Here is a 15,231-nt window from a genome sequence, read left to right on the forward strand (position 1 = left end):
CTGAAACCCTTCCTCCCAACCAACGACTTTCGAACTGCAGTCCAAGCGCTAGTTAACCCTCGGATTGATTATGGAAGTACCTCCCTCTGCGGCCTCCCACTATCAACAACTGCACTATTAAGAGCCTCTATCAATGCGGCAGCAAGGTTCATCACTGGATCAAAAAAACGCTCACACATCTCTCCCGATTTAAAATCTCTGAACTGGCTACTTTACGAAGCCAGAATACATCTGAAAATCATGTGCATTACGCACAAGGCCTTACACTACAACTCCCCCAGTTACATTGCTCAGAAATTGACAATCTCAGGAGGCTCAAAAGCAACAAGAAGCGCACAAACTCTCCTCCTGGAACCACAAAGATTCCACAAGAAAAAAACGTACAAACGCTCCTTCTCAGGGATGGCTACCAGGATCTGGAATTCCCTCCCCCCAGAAACAAGACTTATCTCATCCACTGCACCCTTCAAAAAGGAAGTCAAATCGATCCTCATGGCTAAATTCACTTGAAAATAAACTTTGGAAATATTGTTTTGACTGTCTATCTCTCCACTGTATTACATTGTTCTGCCACGTCGTATTTCTCTTTTGAAAAGCGCTCTGATATCTGTAAGGATCTTGTTCACGCTATATAAAACTTTGAAAATAAATAAATAAAATAAATAAATAACATTTTGTGCAATGCCGTTCAGCTGTTTTAGCTGTATCCCTTACATAACATGCCTATGCAAAATGCAATGGTAGATTGCATTTTAGGGTCCCCTTTTTCTTTGCTCCCACATGACGGATCACCCTGAAATTTTACAGGAAGGACCTGTGTAATAAAGAGCACTTTGTAGGGCCGTTTACTGAAAAATAATCCAACAGCACCAAAGTTATTAGCAAACCCAACAAGCCATTTTCTATGTAAAGAAAGGTAGTCCTAACTATAACTACTGAGTAGCAACAGCCACTGGGTTATTTATATATCTTCACTAAAGAAAACAAAAAAAGTAAATGTTATATTTAGGTGAATATGTCAGTGACAACATTAAAGTTTTGAACAAAAAAAACACAGAAATTCATCAATTATAGTTAGCAGAGTTAACAATAACTTGCACCCCTGCCATGCACTGCTTATGACCTCACATATTACATCACTCTTGACATGTTCTATGACATCACTGATGACATTTCAAATCACATCATTGATAACATCATTGATTGCATCTCTGATGACATTATCGACCTTCTTTTGTACTTATTAGTCTATAAACTAGTATGACATTAGAGGCCTAAAAGTATAATATAATTCATAATGATAGAAGCCTCATGAATGCCATCACAGATCAACTCCCTTAGGTGTAGCAGGCATGTGTTATGTCCAACATTACCCTATACCGTGCACTTCACAGGTGAAGACTCACCACTGGTGGAGTATTTCATGTTTAAGGGCTGAGAATTGTGGTGCAGCATCGCATAACTATTTTCACCTTTTTTTCGCCCACGTTACACACTACTTTTTCCTTTTGGTCCCGACAACAAGAGCCGTTGCACCTTGACGGAGGGCACTGGGCAGAAACTTGTTGACCAACACATATCTATGACAGGTTGAATTCCCTCCTCTCATAGTATTTAGGTTTTATTCCTGGCCTATGGAGGCCCCAATTAAACTATCTCGCCTACCCCGGAGTTAGTTTTATCTCACCCACCTTTTTGTTTTTCCTGACCACACTCTAATTACATCATTGATTTTAGGACACCTCTTGTGAACACATTGAAAACATCCCTGAGCTCCTCCCTCTCAGAGAGGGGGTTGTAGCCCACTTTGTAACTAGGTAGCAATGTGAGGAGGTTTCCCTATGAGGAAGCAAGCCACCTACGGGTGGGTGAGGGGAACCATCCTGTAAAAAGGACATCCCAGATCTTTTCATCTCTGATCTCTCTGTTGGAAAGTGGATTATTAATAGTGACAGATATGCATTTACCACTGGCAATAATACCACTGACATGATATAAAGCTCAGAATATGTCTTAGAAAATTATTCCCATGCTCAACCCTTGGTAGCCTGGCTGTGAGTAGGCAGGCGTAACTTCAAAGACAGTTATGTAAAGCATTTAAACACACCAGTTCAGTAAATAATTGAGGCACAAAAAACAATAAAAAGCCAACACCAAATTATAAAAATCGGAAATATTTGTATCTTTAAACTGACACCAAAACGAATGAAACCACTATGGGAAACCAGAGATATGATTTTTTTTAAAGATTAGTCACTTTCTAGTGCTTAGAAACACACAGTGCCACTTTTGGACATTTGGTTGCCTCTGACAGGGACACATTCACATTTAGCAATTGTTCTGGAGGATCTCTCACCAGACTTGTGCAGCCCCTTCCAGCAGGCTTGATCCAGTTAGAACTCCTTCCTGAGGTTCTTCTTGTGGGTCCAAAGTAACCAACACACAATCCAATGGTCTGGAATCTCCAAGAGGGTCCTTTAAAGTGTTGGACCTCAATTCCCACAATCCACTTGGACAAAACCCTTACAAATCCACTGGCAGTACTCCAGGCAGAGGATTGTTTGTGGTGAGGGCCCAGGTGAGCTCTATTAACCTGTAGCTTGCAGGGAGTCCACTCTTTAGTCCTTTTGAAGCAAGTTTGATCCACAGGGTTGTAGTTTCAGATGGTGCAAAATGTGCAGTCCTCAGAGTGCAGGGCCTGGTGAATGCCCAACAAACTCTTTAGAGGGGCCCCTTCTTATTCTCCCAGGTCTCAAAAGCAGATCTGAGAGGTGCTGCTCCTCTCAGATACTTATTCAGTTTTCTCTGGGGTCAAGCAGGAGGGCATTCCTGGCCAATGAGGTGCAGGGCAGTACTCCAGAGCAATTGTCAATATGCCAGAATTTTCAGCAGAGGGAGAGGAGCTGGCTAAATACACCCCTAGGATGGCTAATCTCCATAGTCCCTCCCCCTTGCATCTGCTCATTCCTTTCTTAAGCCTAACATCTATCCTGGTTCAAAGAGGAGAGTTGTAAATGAAATTGATGTCTTTAGCTTTTCTCCCCATTCCCTTGAAGAGAATGATTTACTACCCCTCCCCTTGGCGGCTCTGGCATACCTATGCCCAGCAACTATTCCTCCCTGAGAGGCTTCCTAACCCAAGGGGTCAAACATTTACCACCTCTTCAAAGCAACCAGGCTCACCCACTTAACAGCAGTACAGGGTTGTATTTTTGCCTACAGACAAAAAAGTATTATAACTTTTTGTCTGTATATTTGAGAAGAAATTCAACAATACCATATTGTTGGATTTATCATTACCATTCTTCTGAGTCCTTTAATCCTAGTTTTAGGGCTTGTCTTTCCGCAGTTATTAACTAATAACCTTTTCCAATGTTAAACCATAGGTTGGGGATCTGAAATGGAAAAATGAACTGGGTAATTTCTCCAATACCAGGGCCTATATTTCAGGTTTTATAAGGACCCTGCTTATACCTATAGGACCCCCACCACTGGAACCCCTAGGAAAGACTTCAGGGGTTCTGAATATATCAAAATATTGCAGATCCTCATTTTACAGTGCTCCTAGCACAAAAGTCGATTTTATGACGCACTTTACTACAATGCGGTGAATGAAATGTGCAATTTCACTAACCCCAAGGCATATACAAACCTTTTTATAAGTACTCTCCTTAAAAGTACATGATCCCTTACCCCAAGGCTCCCTAGGGGAGACCCTGGGAGTACCTACCATTCCCAAACAATGTAGTTAATCAATTTTTAAGTGCACCATACACAAAAGTCGAATTTGAGCACACTTTGCATTTTAAAAGCAGTCCTGCAGCACAGGGTTGAATTTAAATTGACCTCAGACTCTTCACTCTTCACTCTTCAATCACCCTTTATTCGAAAATGTGAGAAAACCATAAAAAAGGTTATGCATAGATTGAACAACTGCAGAGTATTCATGCGCATACAGCGATCGACAGAACATATTTTTTCTCTCAGCCGTTTTCTAAAAATCAGTCATCCAATCAGGAACTGGAAGTCTTAGATGGTCCGTAACATTCCAGGATAGAGTGGTGTCCAGCATTGAAATTCCTGAGGCTTAGCTTTCCTCCAAACCCTTTAAACATTTGTCTTATTGTTGCGTCATTGTAGACAAGGGTGTTGGGTTCTTCTCTTCACTGAGTTGTGAAGGCGATGAATTTAAAGAAGTAACTATGACCCCAATTTTGGGCTCTTCCAATCCAGTTGTCGTCCACGCCGGTTGGCGGAGAGGTCGTGTAGATCTTCCCGTCTGACTTGGAGACACACCAAAGGTTGCCGTCGGGAGTAAAAGACATGAAGTGGCTTAAATCGCTCCATCCACCTCCTCCAATGGCCTTGCTTCTTTCCCACCAGTCATCATTTACACTCGTTGGAGGACTTCCTTTTTTAAACTCATCTGCAGTCGCTGCATGCAGCATCCCCTGGGGGTCGAAGAAGAGGGCGTAAAATTCACCCCATCCGCCATTACCAACTTTGGCACCTTGTGTGCTCATCCAATTCTGGTCTTCATTGACCGGTGGGGGGCCTGCGTAAAGCTCTCCCTCATTAGTGACGGCATAAAGATCTCCATTGGGGTGGAAGAAAAAGAGCTTGAATCCATCCCAGCCTGCTTTCCCTATGCGCGTGGCAGTATCTTGGAGCCAGTTCTTAGATGGGTCTCAAGGCTTGGGACCGCTATATAGCTCAGAATCCTTCACAACATACAGATGGTCATCTGGGCTGTAGAACACATGGTTTACATTGCTAAGGTTCCCCAAAACATGAGCCCTGGACTTGAAATCGTCGTCGTAAGCTTCTGGAGGCGGGCCCGCCCTGATGACGCCCTGATTGTCCACAGTGAACAGGATTACACTTCCCATGATGCTCTCGGGTGCTCCGCAATCACCTTCTTCCCTCGTTCAGCAAATGCAGCCGCGTCCAAGGTCACACAGCGCGCAGTGAGCTCAGACTCAAACAGTGCACACATGCAAGTCCAGAAAGGGCTGCTGACCTCTAAACCGACATGCCCTATTCTATACTAGAGACTTAAAGGTAGCTTCAATCCCCTGCCCTATATGTACTAGAGCCTTATAGGGGACGTCATGTCAATCACAGGGGTACCCTAATCCAAAGTGTACCCTAGTGTATGTAAGTGTTCCCTCTGTATTATATGTGTGTCTTCAGCATAGCACTGGCCCTGGGCCTGGTTAGGCAGAGCCCCGGGTCAGTCAGAGACAGTTACCAACAGTATCAGTCAGCAAAAATTTGGGGGGTGCCCATGGCACAGGATGCCTTTGCAATACTCTCCATGTAGACCCAGGTTGCCTTGTTGTTTTTTGTGACATCGTTATTTGGGAGTTGGCCCCTGCAGGTCTTAAAGATTACACTACTTGCAGCCTACAGAATGTGGTGAAAACTTTACAGATGCCTCATCTTCTGAAGCAAAAGAAGCACATGAGCATAGGTTAGTACCTGGTGCAAACAGTCTACATGTTATGTAGAAATCATCATGCTGTGATGATTCTGTCTAATAGCTCAAGGTTGCTTGCAACAGTTATTACGTAGTACGTAAACATCTGTGGAACATGCTGAACACAAGTTATCAACTGTCACCTGCACACAGAGGTACTCTTCAATGCAAAGATTTATAACTTATTCAATACCACTACTCACCTATGATGCATTAGGAGCACATGTATTTTGTAAACATTTACACCCATTAGCTGGACACAGGCTGTACAAAATTAGGTACAAAAGTAATAGGGTACCTATCCGCCACTATGCAAATTATGAAACTAGCTACCATTCATTAGAAAAGGTTACTTTAACCGTTGCTTTTTTCACTGAATTTCTAAGTTTAAAAAAAAAAAACCAGATCTTTTTATCCCACCTAACTATAAAGTTACTTTAAACTTTGTTTTTTTAGTAAATTTCTCGTTTTTTTAACATAAAGTAATATTTTAATACCACACATAAAGTCAAACTCCCCGCTGTGCACAGCCTTGATCTGTGTGTGGCAGGGGGTTGTCTGCAGGACCTGGCCTGCTGGAAAGCCCTGGGACAAACCCTCCACAAGAAGCCAAACCAACAGTGTGCTCCCTGCCATTGGATGGGCACAGCTGGGGGTTGTCAACAGAGCCTGTGGTCTGGACTTGTGCCTAACCCACCCTGAGGCAGTTAACCCCCTCACACGCAGCCGGGACCTGAGTCCAACTCCCTGCAGTCAGCCACATGGAGGCAGCCAAACCAACACTGCACACAGCCTTTGCTCGTATGTGGTGTGGGGATAGCCACAGGGCCTGTGTTGCACCCAGATTATCCCCCTCCTCAACCCTCAAAAGGCCCTGGGGACCCCATCTCCCAGGGCAAACACAAGGAGATGCTGGATGGAGCACTGAAACTTTTCAGACACTCACCCCCAGTCAAAGATCTGGGTTGAATCCATCATCGTTCTTTAGCTCACTTTGTCACCTCAGTTCAGACCCAGCTATATGCAAATCAGTCTTGACCGTGTGTCTCATGGCACCAGTCCAGCCCGAAATGCCAAGCCAGGTCTTCCCTGAACCAGAAACAAGCATCCAGGGGCTGGTTTCAGGCTTACACCCCTCGTCAGCCAGGCTTGCTTGACTCCAGTGGCAAAGTGAGAAAGGTACCCACGTCTGGGCATACCCTGCCAACTTAGGACCATTGTGATGGGGCCACTTCTATCTCCTGGTCCCTCCAGCTCCGATTCAGATCTTGTATCAGAACTTATGTTACTCGCAGATTCCTCTTGTGTAATTCATTTAGTCAGTCTAATTTATTGAACAGATCGATAAATTATGTTTGGCCTGTGGTAGTTCTGGTTGATGTTGCTAATTCATCTCCATTTGCTCTGGATTCCTCTTTAAATACTCCTTTGGCTGTTGCCAATCTTGCCTCAATCTCCTCATCTGCCATTGAGCTTTGCTGAAATGTGAGCTTGGCTCTGAGTGAGCCCCACAGCTAAAACAGTGCTCTGTGTAAGGGACCCTCCATGTTTTCAGCAGGTTTTCCCTCACGCTGGCTCTCGCTAAAGGTTTGTCTCGGACAGTGTAGGTCAGCAACGTTGCTGGAAAGCCATCCGGATCCCCTCGCAGCGTACCTTCCTCCTGAAGCCAGTCTTCCTGATGTTGCGTGGGGCACGTCAACAAAACAAATCCTACTTCTGTTGCGTTTAGATGACATGCAGAAAGAACGCCAGGGGTGACTTCATCAGCAGTGCATTGCGGGTGAGTGAGTTATAGTTAGCAGAACTAACTATAACGGTGGAATTTCTATGGTTCTGTACAAGTGAAATGTCCAGCTAATTATAACACCTCTGAAACCTTTGTTTTTTTCTGTGAATTTCTAAGGTTTTTAAATGCTAATTTCTAACTGTAATGCCTCTGAAACCTATGGTTTTTTCTGTGAATTTCAAAACTTTTTTAAGTGCTAATTTCTAACTATAATATAGCTGAAAACTGTTTTCTTCCGTGAATTTCGAAAGTTTTTTAAAAAGCTATTTTTTTTTATTTTTATGTCCTCATATCCACCATGGTTTAGGAAAGCCATCTAGAATAAGCGAAGGTACAGCTGGCACAGTGTTATAACTGGATGGGACCATTTGGAGGGGGGAGACCACACATCCCGCAGCTGTCACTAGCTTAATATCATTTTTGGCTACCAATGGGGAGGCCTACGGCGGGGCCTGGGCCGGGCTATGACCGGCTATCTTCTGGTTTTTGGCACCATAGTAGTGTAATCATTGGACCCGGGGAAAAAAAAAACCCCGGATCTTTATTGTGCCCATACAAGCTTGTGCCAAAAAGCCCTTTTACCTTGATTACCTGGTCTGGCTAGGTCCATTTGTGCCGTCTGTAGACTGGATGTCAACCAGTCCCCTTGGGAAGGAGGAAGGGGATCTTTCCACCTCCTGCAGAATTCCCTCCTTGCCAAGAGGACCGTGTAAAACACCAGGCTTCTGGCTGCATTTTGAGATGTCCTCAGGACTCCAATGATCACTAAGGGTAGATCCATGATAACTGGTAAACCCAACGATGCCGTAAGAGTCTTACCAATAGCATCCCAATATGCAGCGACCCTGGGACATTAAAAAAACATGTGAATGTCTGAAGCTGCAATCAGCCCACACCTTGCACATGCCACTGAGTTTCCTGTGGCAAATTTAGATAATCTCTGGGGAGAGTATTACGCCCTATGAAGGGTATAGAGATGGTTTCTGCGAAGCCATGAGGGTTTCACTAAGCTCTTTAAAAGCTCAAATGAGGTAGACCAAAGTTCTTGTATATCTTGTCTCGTTGTTAAGACACCCCAAAGTTGAGCTGGTAGCTTAAATTCCCCATCAGATTCCTCGAGTAGGAGTTTATACCATTGTGAGATCTCACTTTTGGTTGGAGCAATACTCACCAGGTTAGTTATTAATTGACTATGCCCTGCAAGAGGAAACCTGTTTCTTTTTGTAGGTGGGTTTTTATAAGCCTATGTCCAGCTGCTCATTTGTATGTATTTAAACCTCGAGATGGTTGGACCTATTCTATTCTGTAAGTGCTCCCAGGAAAGCAGATCCCCCTCATAGAAGAGATCCCCCCATTCCTTAAGGCTTGCCTCTTTCAAAGGAGTGGCTAGAGTATCTTCCAACCAAACTGGACTTTCAGGTAACCCCCAAAGCGGCGTTTTATCGCAGTAATACCCCTGTTTAATTGATTTTGTTACCTCAGACCACATTTTCGCCAAACCATGTAGGACCTTCAATTTGATCTTTTTAAAGAATTTCGGGTTGCCAAATTTGAATAAGTATCCCGACTGGCTGAGACCTTCCCCATCCAACATGGCTGAAAACATTAATCCTACCCCATAGTCTGTAGATCTTTTTAGGAGCATTCGAGTGTGTGATAGCTGAAAGGCCCACAGATATAATTTTAAATCTGGTGCGGCTAGTCCCCCCTTCTCCCATCGCCTTCTAAGCTTCTTCCAGGCTATTCTTGGTAGTTTTTTGTTCCAGATAAAAGAAGTGATATCTGACTGTATTTTAGTTATATGAGTCTGATCAAAATAAAGGGGAATAGTGTTAAAAGGAAATGAGAATTTGGGCAGAATGGACATTTTAATCAAATTAACTCTCCCAATCAAGGATAGTTGAAGGTGGGACCATGACTGCATTAATTTCCTACACTCTTTAGTAATTGCTGTAAGATTTATAGTAGCAAGCTTGTTAAGATCCTCTATGATGTTTAAGCCCAGATAACGCAATGATTCACCCGCCTGTATTTCCAATGAACTCGCATCATCATTCCAGACCAGCATCTCTGTTTTTAATGTGTTGATCTGGTACCCTGATATCCGTCCAAACCCCTGAGCAATTTCAAATATGACAGGGAGTGCCGTAGTTACATCTGATGTGAGAATAAGCAGGTCGTCAGCATATAATGCCACCTTCTTTTCCCACCCTCTGTGACAAAAAGGACTGATGGCATTCTCTCTCCTCAGTTGTTGTGCGAGAGGCTCGATATAAAAGTCAAACAGAAGGGGGGAAAGTGGGCAACCCTGCAGAGTCCCTCTAGTTATATTAAAAGGATCTGACAACTCCCCGTTAATAAAAAGGCTCGCCACTGGGCTGGCATACAACAGACTAACTGCTTGACGAAATCTCTCCCCCACTCCGAACTTGGCCAAGGCCCCCGACAGGTAAACCCAGTTAACCCTGTTGAAGGCCTTAGTTGCGTCCAGTGTGAGAGCAGTCAAGGGCAAGTTCTCTGACACCGTGATATCTATTGCCCCTATTAAGTCGTATGTCAGTTCATATAACTGACGCTCCTTTACAAATTCTTTTTGATCTATATGGAGGACTGACGGGGCTACCAGGGCCAACCTAGAGGCCAAAACTGTGGTAAAAATCTTATAGTCCATATTTAAGATTGATATTGGCCTATATGATTCACAGGCATCCTTGGGCTTCCCAGGTTTCAATATGAGCGTAATCGATGCTTTGTCCCATGATGAAGGGGGAGTATGCCCTTCAAGAAGTATCTGATTGAACATCTTAGTGAGGAAGGGTGCTATCTCATCCTCTAAGATTCTATAAATTTCTGCAGGTAGCCTGTCGGGCCCTGCAGCCTTCCCCTTCTTGCTTCTTTTTATAGCGGCCCTGACTTCTCCTTCAGTAATGGTACCATCCAAAAATTGGGACTGATCATATGTAAGGCTGGGGAGATTCATATGTCTTAGCCAATCGTCGACCTCCTCAGGGCGAGTTACGATGTCCTCCTTATAGATAGATCCAAAGAATTTCTTGAAGGCCTTCCTAATTTCAACGTCCGATGTAAAGGAATCGTTGCCCACATTGATGATGGCAATGTTGTTCCGGACCTGATCTGTTTTGGTCTTCCAAGCGAGCATTTTGCCTGCGCTTTCGCTGTACTCAAAATGGGCTAATTTGCTTGCTTCCCATCTATGCCGCAATCTAAGATTCAATACTGAACCCAGATTGGCTTTCAGGGTCGCCATTTCTTTTCTTTGACTATTAATAATGGACTCATCTGCCCCAGTACTGCTATCAATAAGACATTGGAGATTAATTATCCTTTCCTCTATGGACGAGATTTGCTCCTTATATTGCTTCCTTTTGTATGACACTTTCCCTGTTATGAGTCCACTCAAAAATGCTTTGAACGAGTCCCAGATGATCCTTGTAGTTGCTGAGTCATTGTTAATCAGAAAAACATTGTGTGCTTCTATACTGAGATATGTGATGTCATCAGGAGAAGAAAGAAGTGAACCATCAAAGGACCATCTAGAGGGCAATCTCTCCGTTTCATAAGCTAGGTCCATTAGTACTGCAGAATGATCTGAGAGATGTGATGGTAAATATTCAATGGATCTTACGTGCTCAGCCAGCCTCAGACTGATTAAAATGAAATCTATCCTTGACTGGTGTTTATATTTATAATTCCGGAGCGACACTCCTTGCTGGCGTCCGGACCTTTCTCTCCATATGTCAAGGTAGCCATATGTTTTCATTGCAGACTGTATCACTAACCTAGATTTTGACAGAACTAAGGATCGACTATTGGGGGATTTATCCAAAACTGGATCTAGAACAATGTTAAAATCGCCAGCTATAATAGTTGGCTCTGAAAAGGAAAGCAGATGTGAAAACATAACCTCCAGTGTAGAAGGATCATCCTGGTTCGGCCCATAGTAGCCCAAGACTGTGGTTTGAGAGCCTGCTATTGCCACAGACGCGATGGCCCATCTGCCACCTGGATCGACCAGTTGAGATAGCAGCCTAGCTTTAGCTCCTTTTTTGAAAATGATAGAAACCCCTCTAGTATTACTGGTCTGAGTAGTTGAAACCGCAAAGTCTATCCACCTATTTCTTTTAATCAAATCCAACATCTCCAAATGTGTTAAGTGAGTCTCCTGGAGAATAATGACCTGCGCATCCAAATCTCATTTTTTAAGTGTAATAGTAGTAATACTTATTTTTTTGAACTGATTTTCTACAGTTTTTTACCTGTTTATTGATAAATATTTTATTCATTAAATAACATGATATATTTTTCTGAAATATTTTTTTAAATTTTTTTAAAATTCAAACTGAAATATTGTTACATTTTTTTTATTTTTTTTTATTTGAATATATTTATATTATTTTCCCAAAATTTTTCGGAGTTGCGCACCCAAAGCGCACACATTACTGGGGGTGTGCGGATTCTAGCCGCCATTTTAGAAAAGTCGTTAAGGATCCGCGTACGGTGTGCGACAACTGCGGGTTTTTTAGTTACATCATATAAATGTTTATATTACGTGATGTGCGCGATTGGTATGCGACCAGTCCGCGAATCCTGCTCCCGGGTATTCGCGAGTCCACGTGACGTCATATACGTGCTGGGACGTGCTGGGTGCGCGACTCCCGCAAACATTTTTTATGTTCTAAAATGATATGTATGTGTCTTTAATATACATATTAGGGCAAGAGATTATCTAAGATATTCATAAAAATAATATATTTGTACTTATAATAAACTTATTTTTAAATATATTTTCACGAAGTGGCGTCGGGTGCGTGCTTCGTGAGCGCAGAGTGTGCGGATCCCATGTGACCTCAAAAAAAAGATTTCATTGGTTCATAACATTTCCCACTGTAACTATTGAAGGACCCCACCCATTTTAATCAATCTTGTTGGAGCATCTTTAGAAAGACATCTCTTTTCCTACAAGAACCCTTTTTGCTTTGTTTCAAAAAATATCAAACAAAATGACATCTAGATAGCAGAAGCAGCAGGAGGAAGTATATTCTGAAGAAGAATTCTTGCAGGAGGCAACACGTCCACAGGTGCCGGAATCAGTCGTTTGGAAATTCTTCGCTTTTCCAACTGGAGAGAAGAAAATAAATGCGAGAAAGGTGACGTGCAAAATTTATGACCGAGTCCTGTCAAGAGGCAGTGAAAAAAATACACTTGTGGCACTGCTTCTATGTACAAGCATCTCCGGACCACACATCCTCTCAATCTTGCTTGGGAGGAAATGAGGCGAGCTGCTTTGAACTATCACCTGCTGTGGCAAGTACGTCTGGAGCGTCTTCAGGAGCACCTGCAATGGACATTAGGCCAGAATTCGCCTTTCTCGAGCAACACTACGTGAAGTGTAAGAAACATATATGCTTCGGTGAGCAGTCGGTGGATGAAGTTCGTGCTGCATTACGCAACCATTGTTATAAATTGTTTTTGGAATGTTAATTCCAAAAGTTTCCTGTTTTATTTGTTCTTTTTTTGTTCATTATTTGAAAAAACACCAAAAAAATGCAAAATTGTTTAAAAAAAAATACAAAAGAAAAAAAAAGTTCTTATCAGAACTACCTTATCTGGTTAAAGAAAGAACTATAATTGAAAGGTAATGTGTGAAAGTTTGGTTGAATATATGTATACAGCATGATTGACTGAAAACGGTTGTACGATTTTACAATGCATTCTGTTGTAACACATGCCTTTACCACGCATGCGTTACAACGGAATGCAGTCACCATGCACGTTCTTTACCACAAAAATACCTTTTACACGCATACTTTTACAACGATTTTCGTTGTAAAAGTATGCGTGTAAATGGTATTTTCATGTTAACGGATTTTCACCCTAAAATGTACTTTTACACCCGCTCATTCCTCCTTACCTCTCCTCTCCTTGTTTTTCCGTGGTGACGTTGTACGTCATTAAGAAGAAGCGGAAGTGTTTTTCCGTTTCCTCTTAAGACGCCGATCTCCTTCACATCTTTTTTCTCAAACAGGTGCGTCTTTTTCTTTTTAAACCCACGCTTATATTTTGTTGGGGGGAGACCCCCCAAGCCTCCCCTTAGTTTTTTTTTACTTTAGCACACATGCCTTTACTACGTTTTTCGTAGTAAAGGTATGCATGGTAAAGGCTTCTCGTTGTAACCACGCATGCGTTGTAATGCATGCGTGGTTATGGTGTGCGTGGAAACGGCTGCGTTGTAGTGGCCGTTTCCCACTGAAAACATGCATTAGTAGTAGTGTATGGTGAATTTATAGGTGAAGATTAATGAGGAGGTACTGCAGCGTGACACTGCAAGCTCTTTAGCTGCACTGCACTGTGGCTCTTCCGAAGCACAGTGATGTGACATATGTACATGAATATGTTGCAACTCTGTGCTTCCCTCTTCCCTGCTGCACAAACTGCAGCCATGCGGTAACAAAGGCACCCTTGCACCATGGTGCAAGGATGTCTGTGTAGTGCGGAGATTGTTTTTGTGCAGGAAGGGACACCTTCCTGCACAAAAAAAATCTGTAAAGGCATTTAACTCTTTCAATATATGCTGTGGAATGCAGCATGCATTGAAAAAGGAAAACATGAGGAGAAATGAAAACAATTCTCATTATGCCTTGCTACACCAACTCTAGGATGGCACAGCATTCACACACATCCCCATAGTCACGATTTCTCATAAATCTGGAGATGTGTCTTGTTCTATGGGTGTTGCGTGGGAACACCCACAGCAACACCTATGGAACGCCCCTTCAACGCAAAGTTCTGTGTATGAAGGGGTCGTATTTACAAGGAGAGGAAAAACCATGCAAAAGTGACATACTGGTGGCGCAAGGTGCTTGTAAATCTGCCCCAAAAGTGCTTAGGTATTGGCAGACTGATACAATAAGAACATAGTGCTGGATGACTGATTGAAGAATTGCATGAGACGCACAGGAGGTATCCTACGCTGCATGGGTACCACTTCAGTATTTGTATCTGCTTAGAGATTTGTAGGGATTATACACAGAATATTTTATGTGTACTTGTGTTGGTGCCTAGGTTATTTTATAAGAATACCACTAGTAACTGGAATGATGACAGTGCTGCAAACAGAGTGAACACTTAATTTATAAGTCCTTATGGTGGAGTAATAGGATAAGTAGATAGTGGTAGATAAGAAGTGCATGGGACAGACTGGACGATTCCTACACTGCATGAGTACTAACTGGGTATTTAGAAGAGTGTTCAATAGTATGTAGCTAGAAAGAGGCCTGCTTGAATAGTGCACAAAATATTATAGCTGTACGTATGTTAGTAGCTAGGCCATTCCATAAGTTCATGACTAGTAACTAGAATAATTACAGTATTACAAACAGAGTGTATAGTGAAATTATAAGTGCTTAGGTATTGGTGGAGTAATAGGATAAGTAGATAGTACTGGATGGGTGATTGGAGAAATGCATGGGACAGACAGGCGTATTCCTACACTACATAGGTACTAACTGGGTATTTAGAAGAGCGTATTAATAGTTTGTAGCTGGTTAGAGATGTGCATGCATAGTGTACAAAATATTGTACCTGCACTTGTGTTAGTGACTACGCCATTCCTTAAGTATACGACTAATAACTGGAGTAATTTCAGTGTTGCAAAGAAAGTGTGTGCTGAATTTATAAGTGCTTAGATATTGGTGGAGTGATAGAACACGGAGATAGTGCTGGATGGAGAAGTGCATGGGGCAGACAGAAGGATTCCTAGACTGCATAGGTACTAACTGGGTATTTAGAAGAGCCTATCAGTAGTATGTAGCTGGTTATAGGTCTGCATGCATAGTGCACAGAATATTGTAGCTGTACTAGTATTGGTGTGTCTATAGTTTCGAGAATGGTGGTCTGTAGTTTAGGGTGTGAGGAGGGGCATCAGATGATCACGTGGATAATGTCA

At 42.6% G+C, this 15,231-nt stretch overlaps 1 pseudogene across 1 annotated transcript; it reads right to left on the reverse strand.

Moving 5' to 3' along the window:
• Nucleotides 1–3,862: 3,862 nt before the first annotated feature.
• On the reverse strand, nucleotides 3,863–4,962 carry LOC147689373 (uncharacterized; annotated as a pseudogene). Its single transcript, XR_015300725.1, has one exon. The product of XR_015300725.1 is annotated as an uncharacterized LOC147689373 (transcript).
• Between the last annotated feature and the right edge of the window lie 10,269 nt (nucleotides 4,963–15,231).

This window comes from Lissotriton vulgaris, chromosome 10 (assembly GCF_964263255.1).
Source record: "Lissotriton vulgaris chromosome 10, aLisVul1.2, whole genome shotgun sequence".
Lineage (NCBI taxonomy): Eukaryota > Metazoa > Chordata > Amphibia > Caudata > Salamandridae > Lissotriton > Lissotriton vulgaris.